The sequence below is a fragment of the Equus przewalskii genome, chromosome 13 (genome assembly GCF_037783145.1).
Source record: "Equus przewalskii isolate Varuska chromosome 13, EquPr2, whole genome shotgun sequence".
In the NCBI taxonomy this organism is placed as follows: domain Eukaryota; kingdom Metazoa; phylum Chordata; class Mammalia; order Perissodactyla; family Equidae; genus Equus; species Equus przewalskii.
The window spans coordinates 75,793,752-75,819,576 of NC_091843.1; the positions used below are offsets into that span (position 1 = coordinate 75,793,752).

Here is a 25,825-nt window from a genome sequence, read left to right on the forward strand (position 1 = left end):
CTAGTCCTGGGCAAGCCAATTGTTATCTTTAAAAAATAGAGACTATTCTTGAGTTTGGATTTTAAAATATGCCTTATGAATCAGGGTGCACAACTGCAGAATGTGAATTCTTATTGAAAGTTTTCTAAAAGTTAGTTTATGACCGCCTGATGTGATCCAAGTATTAGAGTAGCAATTGAATTTTCTACCTCTGCATTCATTGTCAATGCCAATTACATGCTACAGATGCAATTTCCTAACTCACTACAATCATTGGTGGCTTCGTAATTACATTGCAAGGGCGACATTCCTAGCCTTATTTTTAGAAATGCTAACTGCAGTCTTCTATCCTTTTACATTCTATATGGAAACACAGAAGTTATTTTTACATAGTGTATTTTTTCTAATGTTCACAGCTTTTAATGAATGGAGATGCAGACAAAAATAAAATTTAAGGGGCCGGCCCCATGGCGGCCCAGGGTTTCGCCAGTTCGAGTCCTGAGTGTGGACATGGCACCACTCATCAGGTCATGTTGAGGCGGCATCCCACATGCCACAACTAGAAGGACCCACAACTAAAAATACACAACTATGTACTGGGGAGCTTTGGGGAGAAAAAGGAAAAATAAAAATAAATAAATAAAATTTAAGCATTGGTTCTTCAGATATACTGAGGTTCACATTTGTGTTATGTTCTAGGCGAGGTTAAGGTGCAACAGAACGGGCTGTTTGCTGTATGAACTTCAAATATATGAGACTAGACTGAAGTAGAGCTATGGCAATAGCAATTAATTTTGTTGTGTAATGTGACCAGACATGTTTAAAATGCAACAGAAGCTGAGTCACCTCTTCCATGAGGCGAGCACCAGTGTGAAGCAGCTGTGTGGGGTGATCACAAGACGAGGCTCACAGGAAGAGGCTGTTTGCGATATTTCATCTGTTTTTCCATATTTTAAACAAGGATTCCCTCAGTTCCAGATCTATGTATATACATTTTTCTGAAGCATATTATTCACAACTTTCTAATCAGGTGTGGAAACCATTCCAGAAAGATAGAGAGGGTCCCAGACGGATCCAGAGGTCTGCTAACCTGTCTTGCTGTTTGCTTGTGAGAACCTGGCTGATTCTTGGAGCAAACAGGAATCCTTCTGGTAGAGGGACGAGTTACTGCCCCGGTTGCTGAGTCTGTACTGGTGAGACTAGACTGGTTTCAATAACACCGCCTGCGGGAGAAGCATTTTTTTCTTTTAATTTAATATAGTGAGGATCTAGGGGGATTTACCAAGATGAAAGATACAGTGGAGAGAGAAATGGAATGCCAACATCGAAGAGGAAAGGAAAATTAGGGAAAGGGGACATTCCAAGTTTTGAGGGTTTTGTTTTGTTTTGTTCTGGTTCTTTTGAGAAATGATTGTGTAACTTTTGGGGAGGGAATTTTTTATCTTCCTCTTTTTTAGATTTGGAATGCCTCTTTCTGTGAGGTAAGAAGGAGTTACTGTAAATGCATATGTCTATTTCTCTCGTTTTGCTAAGAAAATTGCCATTAAACATGCTGCTGCTGCTCCCTTATTTTGCACCAAGTAAATGTTTAAATATTTTAAAATAAACATGTTTCAGCTGACTGCTTGGTGAGATTCATTACAGCCAGGAGGAACTCAGTGGAACTGTTCAAGGAGATCTGGTTAATATCCCCACGATTTATGCTTGCGGTAGAAATTGCACTAATATTTACACGAAGGGCATGGTTTGGGGGCAATGGCAAAGCTCGATTGAAGTGGGAATTTGCACAGTCAATGCCCACTAATGAAAATAGCTACAGTTCAGTGCTCCTTCCAAAAGCATAATTAGGCCCTCCAAATGACATGTTATTTTCACATTTTTACTCTTAAGCTGCAAACTTTTTTTGCCATCAGAGCCTGCATTAAGACAATTCCTTTGCAAAAATAATTAAGCAAGATAATACTGGGCTACTGAATAACTTCTAAAAAGCTATTTTGGCTTTTCTTTTATAAGTTTTGCCAATGGGAAAAAATCATGATTTTCTGGATGGTTATATTTAAAAAAAACAGTGATCTATGAGTTATCGTTATAGTGTCAGAGTAACATCGCAGAACTGCGTTTCTTGGCACCGTAAACACTTGAATGAGTTCCACGTGGGCGGAGAAGAAACTTCAGACCAAACATTACACTGAAAATACAGTTCTGCTGAAGTCCTTGTGGGTTTCCTTGTTTGAGTGACGAGTGAGCCAGCGGGAAATCTCTGACACTGGGTCTGCCAGGTTTTTGCTTTTTCTTTGTTCTTGCTTTCCAAGTTCAATGGTTCTCTAATTTGTTCAGGAAGCAGAACATCCTGGAAGTCAAGGTGCTCTTTGTGTCGCACGATAAAATATAGATATATTTATTCCAACCCAAAAAAACTGATTTAGTACAAAAACTTATCTATGTATTTATATCTAGATACAGAGATCTATATAGCTATATCAATATTTATGCACTTATTTATTTTTTAAGAATATTCAGTGTTGGTTTGTATATCACACTGCCTTGATCCTATATTTATAAAGAAAACCAGGCTGCTTCCTGGCTTCCAATTAGGGCTATTTTCATCTTTTCCTGTTAGTGTTTGTCTGCTACTTGTTCCCTCACTTTTGTACCCAGCAGATAAGATGTCATAGCTGATGTTTTAAGAAAAATTCATGAGAGAAAAATCTAAGATTTTAAAGATTCTATCCACTTATTTGAGATGTTCCTGAAAAATGGGAAAATTCCAGTATTTGATTTTAGCCCTGGAGAGACTAGTCCAGCTCGTGGTCCAGCAATAATAGATCTGAGCATAGCTGGAGAACCGATCTTCTAATTTTAAGCTGAGAACCCATTACAATATCTAATTGCTGCTTAGAAGATAGAGAGAGGGTATTAATATAGGCCAAGGTTAACTGAAAGGCAGCTATGGACATCTTCCTTTTTTTTTTTTTTTCTAATCTTTATTGAGCTTTAACTATGTGCCAGGCACTGACTTAAACGCTCTACATATATTAATATTTTTAACCTTCAAAACTCTAAGAAGCAGGTAACATCATTCATTCATTTATTAATGCATTTATACTAAGTGCCAGGCACTAGTCTATGCCCTGGGGGTAGAACATGAAGAGAACAAAGTCCCTGTTCTGCTACAGGATATAATTCTCATCAGGGGTACAATTCTATCTGTGTTTAAATCTCTGCTCCACCCTTACAAGCTCTGTGACCGTGAGCAGATTATGTAATCTCTCTGTGCCTCAGCTTCTATATCTGTGAAGAGCAGATGATAACAGGTCCTACCTTAGAAGGGTGATATGAAGTGCCGTGATATGATATTAATGAGTTAATGGTTGCAAAGCTCTTAGAATGGTGCCTGGCAGACAGTAAGCATTATGTAAGCGCATGTTCCTCGTTGACATAGGGTGCACCCTTCAGCAAACATGTGACGTATGCATGTGGAGGTAACAAATGATATGAAGAAAAATAAAAGTGGGTAAAGGAAATAGAGAAAGACTAGAAACAGTTGTGGGGTGTTCATTTTCTGCAGATGAATGGGAGAGCCTCACTGGGACGATGACATTTGAAAAGGTGCGGGACAGAAGTGCGAGAGCAGATCATGTCTCCATCTAGGGGAGGAGTGATCCAGGTGAGGGGAACAGCGTGTGCAAAGGACAGAGGAGGGAGTGTGCGTGGTGTGTTCAAAGAACAGCAAGAAGCCAAAAGGACCAGGAAAGGGAGTGCGGCCGGACACGAAGAGAGAAGGAGCAGGGATAGTGTCAAGAGGAGCCTTGTAGGCTATCACGAAACTTTCTATTTTGATGAGACTTTACTCTGAATAAAGCTGAAGGTCTCAGAAGAGATCTCCGATAAACTGTACCCTTGTTCCCCACCCAAGTTTTAAATAACTGGCAAAATAAAGCAAGGGATTTTTATGTCTTTCTTTTTCTTTTCCTCTCTAATGCATCCTAAGCAGCAGAATAGTACTTGGCAAAGAGTAGGCTCTCAAAAAATACTTGATGAATGAATGAAGAAAGAAATTCTGTTTTAAGTAAAGATAGAAACCAACACACCAGCTTTATTTTTGATAGAGGTGCAGTTGTTAGATGCTGCTTTAGGTCAGTTAGCAAAGCAGACTTGCTAACAATACTAAACTCCAAGATTAGGCAGAAAGAACCACTGCGTGTCAAGTGATGGCAGCATCAACGGACAGGGGCCGAGGCACCCTGAGGAGGGCTTACCTGATGGCAGAGCAGAGGAGAGCACCTGCTTTCTGCTGGCTGGCTCACTCCTAAGGGGGTGAGGGGCCACACCTGGTTTTCCATCCCACACTTATCAATCCAATAAGTCACTCCATCTTCCCAGGAGCAGAGTGTCTAGAAACAGAGAGAAGCCAGATTGTGCCTTGGTATACACTCTCTCACGGAATCAGGAGAAGGGAAAGAGTATATCCTTCTAATGACTGAGATAGGCACACATTCAGGATCTGCAGCGGGGAAGGAAATTCTCAGATTTTCACTTTTAAAGGATTCCTTCTATTTGCCCCTCAAGATCCACTCTTTAGCCTCCTCGCTGGCTCAGTGCCCCGAGATGAATGGGATTGGGCTATAAGACGAGAGCATCAAAGAGCTTGGGTTGGGTGAGATCTGGGTATTCCCCTTTCTGGATCTGGTAACCACTTCCTGCGCTCTGAGATACAGCACCATCACTTTTTGATTTCCCTCAAAGCTGTACTTACCTTTGTAAATTATTCCTTTATTTAAACTGTCTTTAAATTACCCAGTTTGTGTATGCCATCTGTTTCCTGCCCAGATCCTGATACAGAGATATAGCTGCCCTGGCTGTTGTGTGAGGAAAGGATTTGGTGGGGAAGAGGAGGCATGTATAGAAGCCAACTGGTTAGGAGTCGATGGCGATACTCCAGGCGCAAAATGATGGCGCCGCTGGCCACAGTGGTAACAATACTCACACTCATAGTGGGAAATGGTCGGAGTTGGGATTTAATTTGAAGGTAGAGCCCATGGGACTTGCTGATGCATTGGCTATGGGCTCCAAGAGAAAAAAGCAGCAAAAAAACCTCCTCGTTTTACAAATCTGTGGAACAGAATGGTGCTCTTTAGAGGCCTGACAGAGAGTAAATTGACTGGGGTTGTTGCAGAGGTGGGAAGATATCCTCCAAGAATTTGCAAGATTGCTTTAGCAAGTTTTTTCCTCTTGGTAGTGTTCATCTCAAAACTGTAATTCCTAGCGCCAGGCCTGTGGCCTTCTCCAGTTTCTCCAATGATCTCCAGACTGTTGCAAATATTTCCACCCAAGGGAATGAATTTTAACCCACTTAAATTAAAAGAGCAAACTTGTATATATACCACCCACCCTTTTTAGGAGAAAGAGGGAAAGGGAATATTTTAAACCAAATTACCAAGGGATGTTACAATTGCAAAACTCTTGGTAACTACTAGCCCACTGAGTAAAACCCTAAGATTCTGAGCATTGACTCTTCTACTGGACGTACTGGCCGTACAAACTTCTGATTACTACTACCCACATATGCTGAGCAAGTATAGTCAGTATTAACCTAATAAAACATAGATGCGTGCACATGTATATGTGTGTGTGTATGTACGCGTGTGAGATAAAACAAAAACTGAAAAGACATAAACCAAATTGCTAGGATTATAAGTAACTTTCTATTTTCTCTTTATACTTGTCCACATGCAAAATTTTCTGAAATAGTCAAGTGTTAGTTTTAGAAACAGTTTCTGTTTTGATTTCATTCTTATGCTGGGCCTACCTGACCGTCTATCTAAAATAGGGACACCTGGGGGCCAGCTCCGTGGCTTCACAATTAAGTTCAGTGAGCTCCGCTTTGTGGCTGGGGTTCTGTTCCTGGGTTCCCATACTGAGGCAGTGACCCACATACAAAATGGAGGAAGATTGGCACAGATGTTAGCTCAGGGCCCATCTTCCTCACCAAAAAATAAATAAATAAAATAAAATAGGGACACCTCCACCCCACTCCCCTTACAAACGCGTACACATACGACTTCACTCCTCTTCACAGCATATATCACAGCCTGAAATTCTATTATTTGTTTATGGTTCAATTCCATCAACATGATTTAAGCTTCCTGAAAAAGCAGGGTCTCTGCCTGCCTTGTGCACACTTCCAGTGCCTAGAACAGTGCCTGGTACTCTGGAGGAAGCCCCACAAATGTTTTTTGATTCGTACACACACACACACACGCACACACACACACACACACACTTTTATTTTAAAGATATTTGGCAACACAGATTGTCCCGGTCATTCTAAAAAGTCGACACCACTTGTAGGAGTATAAATTGATACAAATTTGCTAAGGAGAAATTTTACCATATATTAAAAAGAAAAAGAAAAACTTAAGAAAAGTCATGACCCTTGATTCAGCAACTCTACTTATAGGGGCTTAAGAAGAGATTCAGACAAATGGTTACTTACAAAAGTATCTTTGTAGCACTCGTATAATAGTGAGAAAAATAAGGAGGCTTGGTTAAATATATTATGAAAAAGCCTTAGGATAATAGATCATTATAGCAATTAAATTGCTGTAGAAAGAGGTGTACATCTATTATTAAATTGTAAAAGTAGGTAATAAAGTAGCATGTTCAGCATAATTCCTTGTACATGGAAAATCTTTGGAACTCCAGAATATTAATCATGGTTATTTCTGGGTTGCGAGATTGTAGATGTCTCAGTTTTCTTGTGCTTATCTACACATTTTAAAATGTCTACAATAAACCCATGAAACAGGGTGCTTTATTTTATTTTCCAATAGTGATAAAAATTATTATAAGCAATCCAAAATGGATTTCCTAAGGACTCGCAACTACAGCACGTCTTAAAGTGCCTTAAAGTCGAAAAAGTAAAATTTGCAAGTGAATTAGAATCACAAAATGGTCTGAATATTTTCTCTAATTCTGTTACCCAACATTTATCTCAAGCAGAGCAACATTTCTCTCTGGGCTCCAAAAGAGATCTGTAGAATCACCACCGTTGGCCGACAGAAATTATTACTACAAATAATAATTAAGTTGACAATAAAAACCCTGGGAGGTATATATAAAGCCACAATTCACCGCCGTCCTCGAGTGGAATCTACAGATGTCGGAGGCATGTGAAAAGGTCCTCTTTCAAAGTCAAATCAAATCAATGGTATTAACCCCACTACAGTACAGGACCCACTGAACTAAACTCTGAGGAAACACAAAACTTGTGACCACTGTCCTTGCTCCCCAGTGACTCTACAGAAGCAGCAGAGCAAATTTGGGTCAGGAGAGCTGTTTGGAGCCAGTAGGAAGGATGGTCTTAGAGGTGAGGAGGGGGGTTGCAGGTGGTACGGGTTACTCCCTTCGTCTGAGCCTGGGGTTGCAAAAACGTGATCTGACAGCTGAATCAGCCCTGCAGGCATTTAAGCACTTAGAGTGCTTAAAAATAAAAGTTTGAAATCTTATTTAGTTGTTTCCAGACATAGCACTTAGCAGCTAGTCTAATTCACAAAGTTAACTTATGGGCTCCTGCAGGTACAGTTTTTGATCCTTGCATCTGAGCGATTTCTGGACCTGACTCGAAATTAGCCAGCATTTGTCAAACTGAAAATACAGAGAACACTGCTTTTTAATGACCAATATGAAAGTGTCCTGCTGCTTGATTTTAATAATGGGAACTTCTGCAATTCTCAGGAAATAGCTACTAGATAGGATTTCCTCCCAGGCCGCTTTCTTAAAGCTTTGTCCTGCTGCTGTTTATCTGCCAGGGATTAAAAAAAAAACAAACAGTAGCAAGCCAGTCTTAAGGAAAAACAACAAACAAAACAAAGTTAGAGTCTATTGCACTGGGAAAATAGGTGTAGATGAGCTTCTGCAGGATCTCGATTGCCAGGATATCGAATTTTGACTTTATCCTGAAGATCATCAGGAGTCCTTGACAGGAGATAGAGTAGAAATTTAAAAGCAGCCTCTAAATTTCAGAAACGGAACCCATTGATAAGAGTCCATTTTAAAGAGGAATCTTCAGGTTTGGGGCATGAGGTCATGCCTGTCACACAATTTCTACCACTCTCCAGAGTAATCATGGGTGATTTGGCACCTCCGGCTAATAGGTGTGTCATATCAGAGACTGCCACAGACACCCGGGGCAATGAGATTCGTCACTTAAAGAAGGAGGCTGCGGGAGAGCGCCCCATCCACCGCTGCTGAGTCATCCCACTCTGTTAGCTATTTAAACAAGCCTCCAGCAGGCACACAATCAACACTGCACTCCGACAATGTCCAGACCTCCAGAAATCATGGGTCCAGCCTGGATTGCCCAAGACAAGTACAATCTTCAAAACAGTATCTCTCCTCTTTTCCCCATATTGTCACACTAGGGGTTCTGACCTCTGGCTCTTTTACTAGAAATGAGACTATCCAGCCAGTCCTCCTATGGGACCTTGGCCCCAGAGGTCACCAATTCCTGTTTCAAGTTTTCCCACGGTCTTTCTGACTTGACTCTTGTATTTCTTTCATGCCAGCAAACAGTGGTGGAGCACCTGTTGTGGGTTCGGCACTGAGCTACAGGTAAGAGTTGGTTAAAGGATAAACAAGACACATTCCTTGCCTTTGGCGGCTCACAGTCCAGTGGAAGAGACAGTCACGTAACCAGGCAACCACAATATACGAAGTGATGGTTCTAAGACAGGTAAGTACAAGATGATGTTCTGGACCTTAATTTTTTGGGGGGGCGGGGTACCACTACCCTTCTCAAAAAGCCATCATGCTCTGTGTATGACCATCTAGGAAGAATTGAAGGGACGTAGGAGGCATCAAAGGGATATGGGAGGATGGATGTTTTAGAAGGGCTTTTCGAATCTAACAGTGTATTCACCGTTCCATCTGTCTGCCAGCCGTCACCTTGTTTGACTTGTGCCCTCATGGCCGCTCTGTCTGGCTGTGAGGGCCGTTGGTGGTTCTCTTCGCTGCCCATCCTGTAGGTGCTCTCTTCAGTGTGTCAGATGAGGACTCCTTTCATATTTGGCTGTCATCTATCAGCCACAACTGCCTGTCCAGAAGAGCTGGCTTGGGCTTTAAAGGCTGCTTCCTGGCTGGGCTTCACCACTCCACTAAGGATGCCATTTGGTCTGACGTGCTGCAGGTGCTGCTGATGAAAGTGCTACAGGAGTTGGTCTGACGTCTTTGGGAAGGACAAGACAGCATGCCCACGGAGTTACCATGTCCCAGTGCTGTTCTTTCCTCCTGATGGAAAGGTATTGTAAATACAGAGAAGGGCACTAGCTTATTTTAAAAATTAAATATGAGCTACGAGCTGTCTTAGGCACCATATAAAAGCTTTATTTAGTTCTCACATTATCCTTAGGTTAGAATCCCGTTTTTATAGTCTGAGTAAATTATGGCTCCAAGAGGTTGGGAGACTTATCCAAAGACAGACAGCCCTATAATTTTTCCTCAAGCTTGAATCTGAACACAGGTCTACGTGACTTTGAATTTTGTGTTCTTTAAATATTGCAATAGCGCAGAGAAGGCACTGTGGAATATTAACTTGGCAATAAGAGTTCTGATTTCAGTCTGATTATGAGTCTTCCAAGAGTGATAGAAACACAGGACATACAGCACGAGTTTCTGAAGCTTTGTTCTGAAACATGAAACCAACAGGAACAAATTGGAGTAGAAGGAAGCAACAAACACATAGTAAAATCTGATTCATCTGATGAAAATAGGGATAAATATGTTCACATTCCCAGAACTTTTAATATTGAAAAATAAAAGACACGCTGGGAAAAAGATGAGGGGAAAATATGCCTGTTTTTATGACTTGTTGATATCTGTGGGGTTTTTCCTTAAGCCTGAAACAATTTACAGCATTGCCAGCAGCATTCAGTACATTCAGAACAGGATCATTTCACCCACAGCTGAACGAGGGCCACGCTTGGGACAGCACCGAGAACAGCTTTCCAGCAGACACGCCGGGGAGTAAGCCAGGGTCAGTGAGTGAAACGGAGAGCAGGGCCATTTAAAGCAACACGGTTTATGTAACCGTGATCTAATTGCTTCCACTGGAAATGGGTCAGATTCTAGTCAAGAGAACCAAGGGCCTTAATGACCCCAGTGAAATTAGACTATGGCTTTACTTCCAACCTCCTCGGAGAACACGGCCCTCTGATGAAACGTTGCTTTGATTCATTTCAATCTGCCATGTTTCCCACTCCCTTCTTGCTTTGTCATTGTTGATTTGCTATTTTTCCTTTCTTTTTTGGTTAAACACGTTAAAGTAAACAGGATATATCATATGACAGACTACGATAAATTTACTATTGGGAATAGGGGACAAGTATGGGATAAAGACATAGGTCTTTTTCGCCTCTCGCAGCTGTGATTCAGTTGTGACTCAAAAGGAAGTGTGCCACCTACTGAATCATGGAAACCACTTCCTGTAGCTCTTTGGTTTATTCTGGAGGGGCATCAGGCCAAGTACTGCCCTGCCCTGACCCTGACTGGCTCTTCCGAGCCAAGGCGTTCACAGCTTGAGGTGGTTTGGCTTCGGACTCTGAGAACATTACATATTAAATTACAAGTGTTTCGTTTCCTAGCAAGGAGTCTTTAGCAACATGAAAACGAACATGTGTTATTTGCAAACCGAGTGTATCATTACTCAACCTGAATATCTTTACTTTTTCATAGGGTATGTATTCCGAATGACCACTCTCAAGATCTGAGTGCACACAGGTTCTGTTTTTCCTGAGGGCAACGTGGGCAGTCTGTAGGGTGGCATTAACCAGATGAGGCTTCAAGAGCACCCTTTCATCAGGGACGCAACAGTAGACTTGTATTCATTCATTCGACATATTTTTGGAGCATGTGCTTATTGCCATGTACTGTGCTGGGTAGGTGCGGAGCATCCAATGACAAACAAGACTGTACGGCTCCTTACTCCACGGGGCTGGTGTTCTCCACTGTACGGAAATTCTGCTCTCCCCTCTCGAGGCACAGGTTGTGCTTTGTACACCATTAAAAGGAACATCAACTAAAGGAAAACTGTTGTTTCCTCTCTACCCACAGAACACTTCTGACACCAGATGTGTGGGGGTTTCTACATCAAGCAATTCTCCAGTTCTCGGTGAACACTGACTGCGTATTCTACAGTTTCACTCCATTCCAAACCCAACTGCCCAGGGTTAACCCCTCAGGTTAAGGGCTCAGTCTCACAGGATTTCCCCAGACTTCAGATGCTAATTATAAGACCCCAATTGTCACCTGTATTTCTGACCAACTGGCTATAAATTGAGCTTTCCCATGACCCCCTCCTCAGGTTTGATAATTTGCTAGAAAGGCACACAGCACTCAGAAAAACACTTTACTTACATTTACTGGTTTATTGTAAAGGATGCAACTCAAGAACAGCCAGATGGAAGTGACACATAGGGCAAGGTTTGGGGGTGGGGGCAGGGATTGGAGCCTCCCTCCCAGCACCTCAGTACGTTCGCTGCTCTGGAAGCTCTCCAGGCTCCATAGTTCAGGGGTTTTATGGAGACTCCACTATGCAGGCATGATTGACTAAACCACTGACCTATAGTGATTAAGCCCATCTCCTGCCCCTCTCCCCTCCCTGGAGGTCAGGGGTGAGTCTGGAAGCTCCAACACTCTAATTACATGCTTGGATCCTCTGGCAACCAGCGTCCATCCTCCAAGAGTTGCCTCATTAGCATAAACTCTAGTATGGTTAAAAGGGGCTTATTATGAATAACAAGAGATGCTCCTGTCACCCCTTTGTTCAAGAAATTCCAAGGGTTTTAGGAGCTCTGTGCCAAGAACCAAGGAGGAAGACCAAAATATATATTTCTTATATCACAACCATGCAGTCTCAGCATCCAGCGCTGGGCCTTGCAAAAAGCAGCCCCTCCATGCCTTTGTGAGTGGACTCAGGAAAGCAGAATGAAGGAAAGAGGGGTCAGCAACAAAAAAACAAACAACCCGGTTCAACAGTGGGCAGAGCATCTGAACAGACATCTTCCCAAAGAAGACATACAGATGGCCAACAGGCACCTGAAAAGATGTTCAGCATCACTAATTATTAGGGAAATGTAAATTAAATAAAAAATGAGATCTCACCTTGTGCATGTTGGAATGGCTACTATAAAAAGACAAGAAATAAAAAGTGTTGGAGAGGATGTGAAGAAAAGGGAACTCTCAAACACTGCTGGTGGGAATTCAAACTGGTGCAGCCACTATGGAAAACAATATGGAGATTTCTCAAAAAATTAAAAACAGAAATACCATATGATCCAGCTACTCCACTACAGGGTATTTACCCCAAAAACACAAAACGCTAATTCGAAAAGATACATGTACCCCTACTTTCACAGCATTATTCACAATAGCCAAGACTTAGAAACAACCTCAGTGCCCATGAATGGATGAATGGATAAAGAACAGATAAAGGAACGTGTACATATATATACATATATGTGTGTATATATGAACACACACACACACACACAATGGAATACTACTCAGCCATAAAAAGATGAAATCTTGCCATCTGTGACAACACGGATGGACCTTGAATGTATTATGCTAAGTGAAATAAGTCAGACAGAGAAAGAGAAATACTGTATAATTTCACTCATATGTGGAAGATAAAACAACAACAACAACAACAAACACATAGACACAGAGAATAGATTGGTAGTTACCAGAGGGAAGGGGGTGAGGGGAGGGTGAAAGGAGTAATGTGATGGATGGCAACAGGCTTTTGGTGGTGAACACAATGTAGTCTATACAGAAGTCAAAATATAATGACATACACTTGAAATTTATATAAAGTTATAAACCAATGTTAATGCAATAAAAAAATAATTAAATAAAACTAAATAAGAAAGAAGGAAAGAAGGGAAAGAAATCACCTGATGGTTATTTTTTGTTGTACTTGCAAGTGAAGATAAAAGCATCCAGTTATTTATTTTCTTCTGTAACGAAAATTCCAACTAGACCAACAGTTTCTGCTCTTAAGTAGGGCAGGAGATTCCACAGTGCTGCAGACACATGTGGGCTCTTAACCTGGGCAGTTCTTAAACTAAGGAGGCCCATTCTGAGACGAGTTCCACACCAGAAGTCCTGAGAATCCCCTCTAAGAGTAAAAGGCTCTTTGCTCTCATCCTTATAATGGGTCAGAATCCCTAACGGTAGAGAATCTATTATTCCTCTCTTGATCCATGCCCAGCAAATGTGACAAAGAAGGGCTGCAATCTGTGTAACATTGAGCAAGTAATTTCCCCACCTCACAGAAGAGTTGTGAGAGTTCAATGAAACAATGTCTAGAATGGTGATCCACATACAGCAGGCTCCTTGTAAATAGAAGCCATCACTACTACAACTCGTTTTATTGTCATTACCATTACTACCTCTACTGCTATTACTTAGGTTGCACCTGATAAGGTCAGCAGTTTTTCCAGAGTATGACCAATGGCCTATGTTTAATGATGGAAGTCGATGGCTCAGTGTGTCTCAGCCTTTCTAAACCCATGCTCCTCTTCTTTTTGAGGAAGTTTAGCCCTAAGCTAACATCTGCCACCATTCCTTCTCTTTTTGCTGAGGAGGATTGGCTCTGAGCTAACATCTGTGCCCATCTTCCTCTATTTTATATGTGGGATGCCTGCCACAGTAGGGCTTGACAAGTGGTGTGTAGGTCCGCACCCGGGATCCGAACCGGTGAACCCCGGGTCACCGAAGTGGAACATGCGAACTTAACCACTGTGCCACTAGGCTGGTCCCCGTGCTCTTCTTTTGACAATCATAAAAATCTTAACTTGACCTCCAGTTGAAAATCCCTGCCAAGAAGATATTGTCTAGGTTTCTTACAATGTTTGATTTATGAGAGCAGTATTATTTCCCGAACTTCAGCACCCCAGGTTTGGTTCTCTGGTGTGGACCTATGCCACTCTGTTAGAGGCCATGCTGTGCTAGAGGCCCACATACTAAAAAATACAGGAAGATTGGCATGGATGTTAACTCTGGGCAAATCTTCCTCAGCAAAAAAAATGGAAAAAATTTTAAGAGTTAATTTGAGCAAAAATTGATTCTCACTGGGCAGTGCCAAACTGGAAGTAATCAAGAGCACTCCACTGATAGGAGCTAGAGGAGAGACTTTTATATAGAAGAAGCAGAAGCAAAGAAAGGAAATTATTTGACTGACTATACCTTAGGTGGTTACATTATTTGGGAAAGTCTAGTTGGCTTGGTTGTCCTTAGGCCTCAACTTCTTTACCTTGAGCCATTTACAGGCTTAGGTGTTGGTTTGCTCACATAGACTGCTAAGGTATTAGAGCCACCTCAGCCTAATGGCCTCCTGTTTAATTTAATACTGGTTTGTTTTGAGAATAGCTGTAAGGCTATTCTCTACACATCTGACATGAAAGAAGAGGAAGGAGGAAAAAAAGAAGAAGAAAAAGAAAAGGAGGCACCAGCCCCATGGCCAAGTGGTTAAGTTTGCACACTCTGCTTCGATGGCCCAGGGTTTTACTGGTTTGGATCCTAGGCACGGACATGGCACTGCTCATCAAGCCATGCTGAGGCAGCATCCCACATAGCACAACCAGAGGCACTCACAACTAGAATATACCACTATGTACTGGGGGGTTTGAGGGAGAAGAAGAAAAAAACACAGATTGGCAACAGATGGTAGCTCAGGGCCAATCTTTAAAAAAAATTTTTTTAAATAAAAAAAAAAGAAAAGGAGAAGTAGGAAGAGAAACAAAGGGGGAAAAAATCTCCATCAAAAATATTGAAGAGGGGCCAGCCCAGTGGCACAGCGGTTAAGTCCACATGCTCTGCTTCGGTGGCCTGGGGTTCACTTGTTTGGATCCCGGGTGTGGACATATGCATCGCTTATCAAGCCATGCTGTGGCAGGCATCCTACACATAAAATAGAGGAAGATGTTAGCTCAGGGCCAATCTTCCTCAGCAAAAAGAGGAGGATTGGCGGCAGATGTTAGCTCAGGGCTAATCTTACTCAAAAAAAAAAAATATATATGTATACACACATAGAAGAGATGGAGGTTTTACTGAAGTTTCCTTAAGTACTACTGAGGCATTTATAACCTACCTCACACCACAAGAACTAATATCTTCTTTAAACCTTTCCCAGTTTCCCTCAGAGTTCCCTTTTCTATAGAAATCCCCAAATCTCCCTTCACATAGGTTCTTCCTTACTTAGAGGACACTTTTCTTCCCCTGTTTACTCCAGATTATCCCAGAGTCTGCTCCTCTGTTTTAAAGAGCAATTTAACCTCCTCTCAGCTCCCCGAGTTCTCCTCACCTCTCACAAGATTCGGCTCAACAAAGGACAGGAAGTTAGACCCTAACTGAAGGTTTCAGGAGTGAGGCCTTATAATAGCTGCTTAGTCAAGAATGGTGACAGCAATGACAGCAAGCAAATAAATTAGTTCACAAAAGAGTCTCAGAAGCCCCACAATATTTTAAACCCTTATCTCCTTGTACAGTGTGTTACTGTTTCTGTTTTGTTCCCTGATATACCCCAACTGCCTATAAGAGTACCTGGCAAGAATATTTATTGAATAAATAAATTAGTGTGAGAGTTAACGTTTCAAGCAAAACAAAATACCATTAGATTATCTTTTCTACTTTTTCTCTTAAATATTCTGTGTGAAACAGTCTCACAAACATACATAGGAAAGGATATAATTTTCTGTCATTAATTTCTTATTATGTCACTTTAGGTCAAATGTCACAGAAATTATACTGAACTCTTGACCAATCTATCTATTTTTTCCATTGGAATATTGGTCCAACTAAGAAATAACATCAAGGAAAAATTTTTTGGCAGAAAAATGTCCCCTCCAAATTCTTGTATGTTTTGTTTTGATTTTTCCTTAGTGACTGGAGGTCAGTTTCAATCCAGTGAGGCACAGATTCCAAATTTTCAATCTGGTTTTCTTGAGTACTGACTGTGTGCCAAGAATGAAGCAGTGACACAGCCTCACTACCAAGACATACACACACACACACACACACACACCCAGAGTCATACCAGGGCATGTTCTGGTGACTTACGAGCTTCTGCCCCCTAACATTTAGTCCCCAAATCATACTTTTTAATTTCAAGTGGATCTACTCCCTCTCTCCCTAGCCAGTTCTCATGAAATGTTTTGTCTAATACACTGGTCAGTGTATTCTAGACCCTAAAAGATACCATAACGGAATCATCTATTCACTGAAGATACTAACTGTCCTCCACTTATCCTTTCTTGTTTCCTTTTAAAACTTGGATTTTAATATGTTTGGGAGTGGATCAATGACTATTAATGTAAATGTTGAAGAAACGATAATTTTGGTTTAGTCCAGTAAAAAAGTAACTAAATATGTTTTGGCAGCCTCCAAAGAATCACAGGTTTAAATGTAGTGGAGGGACAGTGCCCTAAAAGAAAAGGTGACATGCCGGACAGCCAAGAGAACAGACGTCCACTAGAAGTAACACGAGCACTGGGTTTGGATGAGGCCCAGCCCGGCTCTGAGACTGGGGGCAACTCGCTGAATCTGAGCCTTAGCTTCTTCAGCGAGGACTAGAGCTATCAATACCTGTATTTGGGACTCTTCTTACTTAAGGTTAATCGTATCTGTTGTCATGATTCTATAAATCTCAGAATAATCTTTTCCTGTCACAGCCAAGTTCTCTATCAATGACAGAGATATTCACCTGGTTATTTTGGCCACTCTAATCCTGCTGGTGAGAACACCTTCAAGGGAGCTTTCCATCGGGAGCCAACAGTGGCATTTAAAGTCACTTGTGCTCTTGGTAGAGAGGGCAAATTTGAAAGGAGACCAGAATTTAACCACCAATAACATTTTTTTTTGTTTGGACCTAGTAGCTTCCCTGATAATGATATTTAGCTCATATTTTTTATGTCCCTATTAAATGCCAAGCCCTTTTTATGCATTACCTCATTTAATTCTTAGAGGAATCCTCTGTAATAGGATATCAGAGTGTTAGACTATAAGTTACAGGAAAGAAAAACAACCAACCTCCAACTCACTGAAACAATAAGAGCATTTGTTGGCTCACATAACTGGCAGTCTAGACAGAGGACAGCTTCAGGGTTGATGGGTCCAGTGGCTCCACACTGTCACAGGTCCCCAGGTTCTGTCTCTGTCCTGACATCCAGAGTTAGATTCCTCCTAAAACCAATTTCCCTCTGTAGGATGCCATCCACAGGAAAACTCCTTCCTTATTTCTATCTAGCAAGGGAGAGAGAGTGCTCCCATGAACAATAAAAAAGTGAAAAAAATTGCCTTCTCCTCCTTATGATGGGCCTACCTTTAGTCAGCTGCTTATTTCTGAAACAGTAGCTACTGAGGGTAGAGGTAGGGGGAAAAAGAATGCTATTGCATAATTAACTAAGGCTCATCTTTCTGAATCCAGAGGATTAAGATTATCTTGATTTGGGGCCGGCCCCGTGGCCGAGTGGTTAAGTTCGCGCGCTCCGTTTTGGCAGCCCAGGGTTTCGCTGGTTCGGATCCTGGGTGCAGACATGGCACCACTCATTAGGTCGTGTTGAGGCGGCGTCCCACGTGCCACAACTAGAAGGACTTACAACTAAGATATGCAGCTGTGTACTGGGGGAATTTGAGGAGAAAAAGCAGGGGGAAAAAAAAAACCAAAACAAAGATTGGCAACTGTTGTTAGCTCAGGTACCAATCTTTAAAAAAAGAAAAAATTATCTTGATTGATGTGGATGAATCAGAATTTACTCCTGGAGCTGGGCCATTCTCTGATCCACATCGTCTACTATACAGCGGAAGAGGAATCAAATTTGGGGGAACCAACTACAATGTGAACTACAGCAAATACTGTTAATCCCCAATTTACAGAAGAGAAGATTGAAGCATAGGGGAGAGAAGTTAAGTAATTTTCCCAACATCATAATTGAACCTGGGCAGTCCATCTCCATTCTAACAATTCGATTATCTCCTGTCTGCATTTCTTGAAAGTTTATGACGTATAAGGGGAACTCCAAGATAAGGGGAAGGTGTGTAAAGGAAAGACCACAGCAGTAGGCAGCAAGAGATTGAGGTTCCAATCCTGCCTCTCCCATTTACTAGCTGTGTGACTTGGAAATGAGAGTAATAAAACCCACTTACTGGAGTAATAGCTCAAACATTCAAATAAAAATGATGCAGAAGAGAAGCATCACTTGGGAGATTGTTTGAAATTCGAATTCTCCACCCCACCCAGACTCGCTTAATCAGAAACTGTGGGGGTGGGACCCAGCGACACGTATTTTAAGGAGCCCTGCAGGTGATTCTGAGGCATGCTGAAATCTGAGAAGCACTGGTGTAACACATTGCCTGGTGCATAAGCTTTTATTTGTTGTTATTGTGCTAAAGACAATGAGCATATTGACTTCTATCTCCAAGAGGTCACAACCTAGAGAAAGACAAAAGTTCTTTAATACAGGACCATGCTGATTTATAAATGTTCTGATAGAGATTCAGTGTGCTTAGAAAGCTTATAAGGGGTTGAATTTATTTCTCATAAGATGAATTTCAGAAGCCTTTATAGATTACATAAGAAGTGGAAAGGGAGAAAATAGCTATGAACTGTAAAGCAGCAGATAACAACTAAACTCCCAGTGGTTGCTGCAACATTGTATCTAGAAATATATCAATTAAAATTTATCAATTCAGGGGCCAGCCCTGTGGCATAGTGGTTAAATTTGTCACACTCCACTTCAGTGGCCCAGGTTCACGGGTTTGGATCCCGAGCGCAGACCTACACCACTCATCAGCCATGCTGTGGTGGTGATCCACATATAAAGCAGAGGAAGATTTGCAGCAGATGTTAGCTCAGAGCTAATCTTCCTTAACAACAATGACAACAACAACAACAAAATATATATATATCAATACAAACTAATAGATTAAAGACCTCATATTGTACAGAAATAAAAATCCATCAGAAGATGAAGATTTTAGTCTGGGTGTTACACTTACCAGCTGGTTCTCACAGTCCTATTTCATAAAAATGGAAAGAAGTTGGTCTGGCTCCCTGCTTCTTAACCAGGAGAAAGTAGGGTGGGGCCAGGGCAGGTGTAGTCCACAAGATTCTGCAGGAGAGTTGTGGGCACACCCTGGTTAAGAAGCACTGGATTAAAAATGGTCTCTAATCTGTGACTGTAGATTAAAGAATTATCAAATGTAAGATACATTAATACACTATGAAAGCATGTAAATATTAAAAATCTATAAGCAAATCTCTGTTTTGTTTTGTTTTTTGCTTAACATCTCTGAAAGTGCTCCAATACCTGAACACACAATTAACCAAAGGGAAACATCTGCAGTCTGCAGTAACTAAAATGTCACCTTCCTTGTGTGGATCACAAAGTCCTTGGCAATCACTTCCATACCAGATTAGTGAGTGTTGTTGTTTTCATTTTCCAGATGGATAAACAGAGGATAAAGGCCTTGTTCAGTGTCACACATTTCAGTCACCAAATGAGACACAATGGATGCCAGTCTTCTCGCTCCTTCAACAATAAAGACCTTTGAAGCTCTTGCAGTCAACAAGAACTTTTGGAAAGATTACTCTCGCTGAAAAGAGGTATATATGGATGACACCCTCAAGGAGGAGGAAATCAACTTAAAGCTGATGTCTCCACCCACAGTGATTCTCAGCAGCAGAGAGAGAAGAAAAGTAAAGTTTTAGCAAAGATGAGTCTGCAAGAAAATAAATTAAATATAGCTAATTATCAGATGCTCTTTTTACGCAGTAAAACAAGGGCAAAATTACTCAAAGTGGTAACTCTTATCTCTTGATTAATTGACTGAGTAATTCATTCATTCAATAAGTACTCATTGATTACCTTTTATGTGCCAAGTACTCATCTCTGTACTGGAAATGTAAAATGACCAAATCAGATAATAATAACAATAATAGCTAATATAGCAGTTACTAATAATATATTAGTAAATAACAATAGTTTGCTGAAAAAAATGTCAAAACTGAGGGTGAACCAGCATTCTCTTTGGAGCTGCATTTATTGACTATAAGACAGCTAATCTGCTGTGAAATTCTCCAGCTTCGGGGCTCTCTATCAGAAGCAGCTATTGTTGGGCCTGCCCCTTATTGGTGATTCATCTACAGTGAGAATGGCCTGATGCTCACTGTCTTTGGGAAGGAGACCAACCGGAACTCACAGCATTGTGGCTTTTTCATTGATTTTTAAATTACCAAAACTAACTTTCTAACTTCACTTCTTTGTTTCTTACTTCCTCAAATACTGGAAGGGATATGTAAAATAAAGCAAATGCCATCTTAATATTGTTTTAACACAAAACAACATTGTTCTTTCAACTGTGCCTGAGATGGAATAAAATACAAGCAGATTTGAGATTAACTTTCAATGGTAAATTCATTCCACATATGATTTTTAAGAGTAAATGCTTTGGGGGCTTACAAAAACATCTTTTCATCTTTTTAAATGTCAATTTACTCACACTGATGATGCTCTCAGATGTTAGGAAATCCCTTGAGACAGAAAGTGGGAGGGGAGTGTGTGGGGGTGGGGTGCGGGGAGAGTGATGCAATGTGTCTGTCATGTGATTTCACAATTTGTTTTTCAGTCAGCTTGGACTTCCAAAAAGGAAGACTCTCATATGTCAACAAGCTCATGAACTTAAGCTTAAAATACTAGAAACAAAACCATGGAGTTTCAAATATATGACCTATATGTATTCCTATTCTTTGATGGGATGCTGGCTGGCATTCTTTGATCTCCTGAGAAACGTGCATTTTTCTCTGACAGATTTCCTCGCTTGCTTCATCTGAACACATGAACCATAAACAATGCCTAATAAGAAAACTTTCTGTCTTCTCCAAGGTCAAAGTTGGAACAAGTAGAGGGAATTCAGTTTTCCTTACTCAACAGTATTCATCATTCGTATAGTCAGTGTGCTCATGAAGAATGCAAATCTCTTATGGTTAGTACAAAGAAGCAGCAAATTTTCAGAGCTAAAAAATAAACTGATGAAATTGGAAAGATGTAAAAATATAGTTATTAACCTCTTACAGTCCCAGATTTAAAGTTTAAATTCTATGCTCTCATTGTTAAGAAAAAGTCAATGTCGTTGTAAACAAGAAAACAGATTCTTGTTCTTTCGTGATCCACTAGTCCCAACACCTATGAGCATTTCTGCTGATACTTAGCCATTAACCTATTCACACTTTCCAAGGTTCTGTGTGTTTTTCCACCCTCTGTTGTGCAATTCTGGTACAGTATAGATGGCTCAGTGAGAGTAGTGAAGTGAGGAGGAAAGAATAAAATTAAAGTTCTGAAATGGCATTAAAAATAGCAGCTGTCAACGAAAATAATCCATAACCAATCTATAAATGAAAATTTGGGTGAGTTTATTCTGAGCTGAAATCTGAGGACCATGGCCCGGGGCCTTTCTTCCTGAAGGAAGAAAGGGCACCAAAGAAATGAGGTGTACAGAGTGGTTATATACCTCCAAAGAGGGTGCTTTACATATGATTGAAATGTCCCTCCCACAATAGTCACAAGATTGCCCTGTTGGCACAGTGCTTAATGGACACACCAGGTAGTGGGTCTGCTATCTTGGTGGGCGTAGCAGGAGGCAAGTCTATTGTCTCGAGCTGGGTGGTCACAGGTGAGCGCAGCAATCAGTTTCTAGCCTAAGGAAAGATGCTTAATCCTTAAGGAGATGCCAACGTTAGGAGGGGGAGGGAGGTTGCACCTTTATCTCAAGGGCCTTTGCTCTTGACATAGGGAATATCTAAAGCAGATATACAATGCATGCCCAACGGCCTTGGTCAGGCCCTTTTGGAAAGACAAGGTCAGGCCGAATTAGGTTTATACCACATGGCTTCCTCATATTCTCCAATATATCCTATTGCTTGCCATTTTTATTTGTCACAGCAATAAAACATAATTGTCTGGAAATGACAGCCTTGGAGGCAGATTGGTCAAATAAAATGCCTACTTGGTTTGGAGTCAGGAGATTGTTCAAATTTGTCTCTAGTGAGCATTTATTAGGTAAACTCTAACCAGGTAACTTTTCTGTGACTTTTGATTTTTAAAATAAGGCTAAAAGAAAATGAAGACAAGAATTTAGTTTTTTTTTTTTTTGAGGAAGATCAACCCTGAGCTAACATCTGCTGCCAATCCTCCTCTTTTTGCTGAGGAAGACTGGCCCTGAGCTAACATCCGTGCCCATCTTCCTCTACTTTATATGTGGGACGCCTACCACAGCATGGCTTGTCAAGCAGTGCCATATCTGCACCTGGGATCTGAACCGGTGAACCGCGGGCCGCCGAAGCAGAATGTGTGCACTTAACCACTGCACCATTCGGCCGGCCCAAGAATTTAGTTTTAAAAGTAAATTTCCCAATTAAATATAAAGTGAGATGGATAGATTACATGGAAATAAAATGCTAATTAAGTATTTTGTTGCCAGATCCAGAAGCAAGGCTTTGAGACAACCTTCATTATTATAACTGCAGGATCCTTCACTACATATTCTTTCAATATTCTTAGATTTTTCTCATCTTTACTATATCACATTGTATTAATGGGTACCACAAATCTGTTGATTCACGTCAAGTCATAGTCAGCTTTTCCGTATAGATTAAAAATTATTCTCCCATACAGCTGGGGCCTTATTACAGTATTTTAAGTCCTATGCATTTAATACTTCTTTGTAGAAAAAGAATGCCACTACACTAGAAATCTGATGATAATATGATGACTCACATGTCAGTAGCGAGCGACTTATTGTATGAAGTTTTAAGCTTGTTAGAACAGATATGGTACTAAAAATAAAATCTCATGTCCCCTAAAACATTTCTAGTTCCCAAGGCCAACATTTTAAAATAAACGTTGCATGTATTTTTTCCAATCTTGCTTGTGTAAAAGTATCAATACACTTTGCAAAGTGCACAACTCATTACCAGGTAGTAACTCAAGCAAAGGAAGAAGTCTGGCTGGATCAGTGATTTGTCAGCAAGGCCTCCTGAATCACGGGAGGTTGGTCTCTGGTGTATCCTCCTGGTCCAGAAAGTAGGAGGTGGTGGTCCAGTGAGCCAGGAATTGCCTGGCAGCATCAACATCCTGGCTGTTGCTTGGGGTAGGTTGCATTTTTTGGCTTTTGCTCCTGAACTAAAAGTTCAAGTGTGAAAACCAGGACTGAAGCCTCTCCTCAGCTGTAGCCAGGATACCCCCAGTTCAGCCAGAAGTTAGTTTGAGGGTGGAGTGGCCCAGCATTCCAGGAGTGGCACATGTCAGCAGAAGGTGTGCCAGGGCTGTGTCTCAACTGCAGAGCTGGGCTTGCCACTCTTCCTTCACTTCATTAATATACTGGATTTCTGCGTGACTGGGGAGAGTCGCTGTTGAGACAGAATCAAGATGTGACTTACGTGCTAAGTCTATTCTTTCAGCTTTGGGAGGCACGTATTGGAGAAGAGTCAGACTGTGGCCTGTAGATTTCCGACTTCCTCCTCCACAGTGTACCTCAAAGCTGCTCCTGTACACTTCTGTTGCATCTTTCTCACGAGTAAAGAGCTCATGTTTTTCCCTTGCTCCTTTTGCATAACGAAAGGCTTCTGTGACTTGGTGCCCATAGCTGACTGCATCAGAAGGAAGGAAACACTACCCTTCTGACATGACCTGTCCCCTTAGAATGCTGGCTTTGATGTTCTCCTTCATAAAAGTAATTTTTTTTTTTAATTATAATGTAGACTATACTTACGAGGGGAAAAATAGAACATCACAGGGTTGTATAAGTTGATCGTAGAAGTCCACTTTGCTGACCTTCTGCACTCCTCTTCTCTGAAGGTGATTACTGGGAAGATTTTGGTGTATTTTTCTGAAACGTTCTCTAAACACATGCAAATGTATATGGATGTAGGTATTTCTATGAGTTTGTGCTTTTTGGGTTTTGTTTTGTTTTAACACAAATGGGCTCTCATTGTTCTCTTTATCTGCTAAAATATGGTATGCAGATGGCAGTTGGAGGGGGTGTAGTTGCCATTTGCCTTCTTCCTCTCTCTGTCAGGCTTGCCCCATGAGCGGGCTTCGTGTGATCTCATGACAGAGGAGAGCTTTCTGGTGTGGCATCCAGGACCCAGCCAAGCAGCAGAGGCATGGCCAACGATACAAAGAACATCTGGTTTTCAAATACAAATCATGCAGCCGAGACTCAGGTACTTGTGTTAAAGGGCCTAGCACAGTCCGGCATCAGATTGATTTTAAGCAGCACGTGGGAACCTGGGGATGAATTTGTGATACATGATTCAGCTGAAAATGTCAACTATCTGAATGCAATGAAATTGGAATGAAATTTCCGAGTGGCTAAAATTTTCTGGTTCACTTTTGCACTGCTTTTAACACAAAAGGCAATTATGATGAAGGTGCAAAATGCCAGCTTGATTAGTGGTTCACACACACAGATATAATGCTTTTCACACATTTTAATTGCTTTCCTGCCAAGGAAGTGTAATTGCAAAGCATGAAAGTCTAGCATCCCCTTACACGTTAGTTCCATTTCATTAACAGGTAATATATCCTGAATATATTTTGAAAAGTGACTAAAACACATATTTATAGGGAAATTTGAGGTTAAGACACTGTTCTTATAGGAGAAAGTTGCAAAAATTACTATTCACACTCATGAACACACATATCCCTCTCTGTACAGAAATATTATGAGTTACTATTTGGGGATAATGTCTGAGGGTTTTTTTTTTTTCTTACATTTCCTTTGTTTGCGCACATCAAGCAGTAGGTTAGGGGAAAACATTGCCTCAGAAGGAGGGAAGATCCAGATTAAAGAAGTAAGGTAAAGCACTTGATAGCTTTTCTGAAGGCTAAAGTAGATAGAATCATCTTGAAAGCCAACAGTGACAAGAGAAGAAAGGGTGCTTTAAGCTCCATAGGACTTAGAGCCTGAAGGAGCCAGAGCACTAGAGTTTCTTTCATAAGCCATCGAGCGCGTAAAATACAGCTAGTCTTCCTACCACTGGCAAGGCAACAGAGAGGCCGGCCAGTGGCCGAGTGGTTAAGTTCTTGCGCTCCGCTTTAGCTGCCCAGGGTTTCATCAGTTCAGATCCTGGGCGCGGACATGGCACTGCTCATCAGGCCATGCTGAGGTGGTGTCCCACATAGCACAACTAGAATATATAACTACGTACTGGGGGGCTTTGGGGAGAAGAAGAAAAAGAAAACAGATTGGCAACAGATGTTAGCTCAGGTGCCAATCTTTGGGGAAAAAAAAGGCAACAGAGTAGATGAGGGAGGTGGGCAGAACCAAGGGGAGCCTCACCCCACACTGGGCAGGAGAGTACCCATCCGATGCCACAGCTCTCAAGAGGGGCACCTGGGTGTCTGAGAGTAGCCAGGGGCCTCCAAGGAGCTGAAGTAGGATGAGGAGGCTACAGAATGCCTAGGAATGGCATCTACAGTACATGCCAGTGAGCATCAGCAGCAGAAGCCAGTGGGGCCAAGCAGCTTGCGCTCTACTTCAACCAAGACCAGCAGTTAGAGGATGATGGAAGATCAAGGGCCCCATCCCCACCTGATGTCAGTATGATATATATGCCCCACTCTCCCTCTCCCTTAGCTAACTTATCCCCAGAAAAGTGGATGGGAGAAGACAGAGAAACAGCAATCCTGCGTTAAGAGAGAATTACTCAAAAGAAAATGGGTTTTGAAATAGCAAAATGCAGTTTTCCACTGGCAGTGGAATTAAGGCTTTTGAGCTAGGCTAAGAT

The 25,825-nt window shown here is 41.4% G+C and overlaps 2 long non-coding RNA genes across 3 annotated transcripts in view; one reads left to right on the top strand and one right to left on the bottom strand.

Moving 5' to 3' along the window:
- Positions 1-19,073, bottom strand: part of LOC103541330 (uncharacterized) — a 39,439-nt gene extending 20,366 nt beyond the window's left edge. The window contains exons 1-3 of the long non-coding RNA XR_542507.2: positions 19,036-19,073; positions 4,239-4,373; positions 1,070-1,202 (exon numbers count right to left, since the gene is read on the bottom strand). This is a non-coding gene — a long non-coding RNA (uncharacterized lncRNA). The remainder of the gene's footprint in view (positions 1-1,069; positions 1,203-4,238; positions 4,374-19,035) is intronic.
- Positions 8,158-11,058, top strand: LOC103540514 (uncharacterized). Of its 2 annotated transcripts, XR_011525281.1 has the most exons (4): positions 8,158-8,350; positions 8,547-8,713; positions 9,167-9,278; positions 10,711-11,058. It is a non-coding gene; the product is annotated as an uncharacterized lncRNA (long non-coding RNA). The 2 variants fall into 2 exon arrangements; XR_011525280.1 differs by lacking the exon at positions 8,158-8,350 and having other exon boundaries at positions 8,398-8,713.
- Positions 19,074-25,825: the final 6,752 nt, after the last annotated feature.